Source organism: Penaeus japonicus, unplaced genomic scaffold (genome assembly GCF_977035675.1).
Source record: "Penaeus japonicus unplaced genomic scaffold, GWHDUDI00000001_assembly GWHDUDI00000029, whole genome shotgun sequence".
Classification (NCBI taxonomy): domain Eukaryota; kingdom Metazoa; phylum Arthropoda; class Malacostraca; order Decapoda; family Penaeidae; genus Penaeus; species Penaeus japonicus.
In genome coordinates, this window is record NW_028234431.1 from 13,989,885 (window position 1) to 13,994,884 (window position 5,000).

Genomic DNA, 5,000 nt, shown 5'->3' on the forward strand with positions numbered 1-5,000 from the left:
ACTAAAGGTAATGTAACCTTTGCTTTACCACCCCCAGCACATCACCTTCGCCACCTCGTCTCCCACCGCCGAGCCGGCGAAATAAAATACAATTCGTGGGCCATTTCTTTGCTCTATTCATGATTCTATATTCACTCATGACATTTTCATCTATTTTGGTCGTCGCAGGACCACGCCCCAGCACGACTCCGGCGCCAGTACGACAATCTGGGCGAAGCAAGGCTAAGGTTCCCACACGTTTGGCAGCGAAATCAGGAGACAGTCTCTTGTTCATGATAGCTTTTACGGCTGCGAGATGAGGCCTCCCTTGCTTTACGCTTTCACCATTGCATGCACGACCGTCTTCTCCTGGCGATGCATTGTGCTCCGTGCAATACGCACCTTTAAAATTAAGAAAGGTGCTGCTTCAAGCTTGTGCAATCACATGATAGCCACAGATCCATTGTTAATCTCGCCGATTTTCACAGAAACAAATTCATTAAAATTTGCTAGGTAAATATATTGTATTACACATTACATACTCGAACATGTATCTCTCTTATTTTTCTATTCTATTCTCGCTATACCCACAGCACAAGGTACACGTCGTCAGCTAAAGCTAGGCCGTGTGTATGCAAACGTTAATACATCCACAGACACACACTCACACGAGCAGTTCTGGCGCCCGCGCTGCGACCCACCTTCGTCTCCGGCCACGGCTAGCGGGTCACTAACTCGTTAAGATATGTTTGGGTCCTCCATCAAGTTTATCTAAAGCACGACTGCTGCCGTTCTGACTTTCGATTTCTCTTAGCATTTACATTACGGTTTGATCATACATTGTGAATCCATGATGGTTATGTAGTAGTTGGATATATTTTTGAATGTTAAAATCATTGATTTGCCAACACAAAGATATTTGGCTTCGAGGACAATCAATTGATTCGTCAAGTGTTTGTATAGGAATATGGAAGGATAAAATATATGAATTTGCTTTAATCAATAATATACGTTTCATTATAATGTTATATGACTAAGTTTTCGATAAATTCTCAAAAATATTGAACCACCGTGTGCAACACAGAAACATACATGCCAGATACCACCCGATTCTAGATTTCACATCGCCAGAATATCCCCGATAACTCGTAGAACCATTTCATCGATGTATGGTATACTTCTTGTGTTAGACTGCATTCAATCATGGAACGTAGATATTATCATATTTGTGCAGTTACATAATTTCTTTGTAGGAGTCTTTGTTTACGGGAAGTAACACCTGGCACGAACGTCGCACGTGTAACGGAAATTGTTGTACGCCGTTCCTTACAGCTGACAAAGAATCAATATTCACAGGTGAAGAATATTTAGATCGCAAATATGTATGTCTAGGTAAACCATCAGGTTTATCTGCTTGGAATTTGTAGCCTATAATGTTTGGAAAATAAGTGACCCCTGACTTAGATTTCTTGTATTATGGGTGTGGAAATAAATAAATAAATAAATATTTAAACAAAATTAACAATGTCAAAAAAGGAGAGAAAGACTGAGAAAAAAAAACAACTAAGAAAACAAACTGTATAGAGGCAAAAAAGACTTCATAGTTAAGCTCACACAGATGTTATCCATGTGTCATTTCTGAAAATAATACCTCTCATACGTCTGGCGGCCGTGGCAGCTCTTCGACATACATCTATAGTATTCATAAAGCAGTAGTTCCTCTTTATCCGTCTGCTGGTTCTCATTACTTATGGTTTCCTGTAAATTCTCAGTCGGAGATGAACGTTCCTGGCCTTCTCTCTCTCTTTGTCCTTACACGGAGAGAGAAAACCTGCGATGACAGTTCATATACGGACGGTTTTGTTAAAGACAGTGATATCGAATCCTTGCGAGGTAATTAATTTAATACACGAGACGATATAACTCAATATCATTATGATAATGTATAAGTAAAGGATCAATTATTATTTTTCAAACCGTATAGAAAATAGCAGGGTGTGTGTGTGTGTGGGTTTATCATGTAGTATTAATAACACGAGAGCGTGTGTTTACCCTTGACGAAGCCTTACAAAGAGACCAGATCAGTTCCGGTTTACATCACACAAAGTCAAGATATAATGAATTAAAAATAGCATCTTTATTCCTGAGTAGTGATTAAATACTTTCTAGTCACTCTTCAAGAATATGTGAATAGCATACAGTTTAGATGATATACGTAAATGAATATATAGTTCGATGACTAACCAATTAAATTGATAAATTGGATAGGTGTGAAAGCGAAACACATAAATGAATCATGTAAGCTGATGATGATGGTAGTGGTAATGGTAATTAGTAAGTTATGATAATAATGATAATAATAATAATAATAATAATAATAATGACAATGCTGTAATGATGATAAGAAGAATTAGATATAGATGGAAGCAGAATACATTATTGTTAATATTTTTTTTTATCATAAATGAAAATGTTAATGATACTAAAGATCATAATAGTGATGGCTAGGATGATGGTAATTGTAATAAAATATAGAGAGGCAAATCGTAACAGTAATGACAATGATGATAATTATTATATAGAATAATAATTGCAGTGTGAACAATAATATTATAGGATAATAGTATTAATAATTGATGATTATAATGATTATTAATAACAAGAAGAACAGTTTAGTCACAAAATAATTAAAAAGTTAACAACACCGACACTATTGATAAGACCCATAATAACAGTAATAATAACGACAATAATATTGATGTTAATAAAAATAATAATGGTAACAGTGATAATAATAGTGATGATGGGGATGATGATGATATATGTAGCAATTCATAACGCTATAAATGATGATACTATTACTACCAATACAGTTATATTTTAAATGGTAATCGTAGCTGTAGTAGTAATAACAATAAGATAATGATAGTAATGATGATGATAAGGATAAGTAACTAATAAGAATGATGATAATAGCAATGGTAATGACCGTGAAGTAATGACAGTGATAAGAGTCATAAAAATATGAGAGTAATGAAGAAAATAGCAACGGTGATGGTGGATCTAATAATAATGACAATAATGACCACCGGCATTATCACTATAATAATAATAGTGATAATAAGAGTGATCACTTCCTAACAGCTTCTGTCCGCTCTCAGGAAAAGTAAATTCTTTGCTCTAGGAAAGGATGATGTAACATGCACTGTATTAGAATGTGAAGGTAGAAATAAGCGGATGTGTTCTGTATGCGGATATCATATTTGCGTATTTTGCGGAGGCGGACATTAGACTGTGGCATCCTTATAGATCCGAACGTTTTTAGGATATTGTTTATAAAATACAAATCATTACCGAATGTCAGCTATTCACTGGCCACAGCTAGTATGTTGTGATTCATATATCTGGGTATGTAATCTTTGTAATATCTCTCCCTACTCCCACACTTCTCCTCTTCCTAATCTCCTTTCCTCCTAATCTCTCTTCCTTCCCTTTACTCACAATCTCTCTCTCCTTCCTTCACTTCCTCTTCCTTTATCTCTTGTTTCTTACTCCTCCTTTCTTTCTTCCTTATCCCTCTCCCTTATCGCTTTCTTTCCTCTCATTCCCTTCTCCCTTTGTCTTCCTCCTCTTCTCCTTTCTTCTCAGCCTCCTTCTTCTCTATTTCTATAAATTTCCGATACATTTGGTAACTGTAACGGAGGATTAAATGTGACAGTGATGGTTTTATTCTAGAAAGATAAACATCCTTTCAATAAAAGATATTAAAGATGCTAGATACCATGCGCCCAGGTCGGACTTTTGTGTGTGGTGAGGATGCGGATCATCATCCAATAGCGAATACGGATGCGAATGCAAAAGTTTTCTTTGTCACAAGTGCGGATGTGGATGCGAATATAAATGTGAGAAGATAGCCGATACATTTCTGTATTGTATCTCCTACTGTAAAACTCGTTGCCAATTAAATAAAGACAAGATAGTTATAGGGAAACTGCCTCACCTTCTGCTTTGGTAATTTGGATTCTTAAATCAGACTTATAAATTCAAGTGTAGAAGTCTGAAGTTCAGATTAAGGACAATTACATCTAAATTTATGAGTGTTTTCTCCAAGCAGAGGTACACAGATTTAAAGTATACCTTGCAATGCCAGCTTATAGTTTCTACAGATACATCCGGACATTGTTATTAGATGAATTATGGCTACAAAACTAGTTTCTAGTAAACTAATGGCATGTAACCAACGAATCAACATTAAATTTACATGAGTTTATGTGTGATGTGCGTCTGTTTTTTTTTCTTTTTTTATTATTATTACTACCACGCATTCTATCTCATAAATGAATTTCCCTCTAAGAATTTCAGGAAAAGAGTACAAAATAAAGCAGAGCAAATTAATCTTGGAGCAAAAACTATGAATATGAAAGAGAATTTTTAACTCCAAACGCCACGTGTAAAAATCATTATCACAAATGTGTCTTGGTGCATCGAAATCGAAAGAAGACCAAGTGATAAGATATTCAGTACATCAAACATGCTGCAACTCCGACCGCCGACTTTAAAAGACATGGATTAATGTCAGGAAGCTATATATACACAACATAAACCTTGTTGCTAAAGCAGCTTATGCTCAACGCCCACTCTGCTCAGGTACCCTCGATTCTAAAGCAAACACGAAAATGTAGACGCATATAAATTGAAGATAAGTGTTCTATCTATTGACAGTATTATTTAATCTTTGAATATTCATTAGGCATACACATTCAAAGGTGGTTCCGCAATCTACAGTAATGGTTGATTCTTATAAAAGATGTTTGCATCCACTGAACTGATTATAACTAGCATCTTTCAATTTGCGAAGAGCTGGGTAACATTGGGAGCAATGAAATTTAAAAGAAGTGTTGTGATTTTTTGTGATTCAATACCAACTTTACGGATTTTGAGACAGGGAGCTCCTGGACCTTATCACAGAAGGATAGTAAACCTGACCAAGCATGATCGACTGATTGTAGAGTGAACGGGGT

The 5,000-nt window shown here is 35.8% G+C and overlaps 1 protein-coding gene across 7 annotated transcripts in view; it reads right to left on the reverse strand.

Moving 5' to 3' along the window:
- LOC122254938 (uncharacterized) overlaps positions 1 to 5,000 on the reverse strand; it is a 17,678-nt gene that overhangs the window by 9,825 nt on the left and 2,853 nt on the right. For 2 of the 7 annotated variants that reach the window (XM_086553931.1, XM_043018814.2), the window contains exon 1: positions 648 to 733. The exons of 1 other annotated variant lie outside the window; for it this stretch is intronic. The gene's annotated coding sequence lies outside the window, so the exon portion shown is untranslated. Of the gene's footprint in view, positions 7 to 521; positions 543 to 570; positions 768 to 5,000 lie in introns of those variants that run through there. 4 more of the 7 variants (XM_043018824.2, XM_043018841.2, XM_086553929.1 and 1 more) reach the window with 4 other exon arrangements.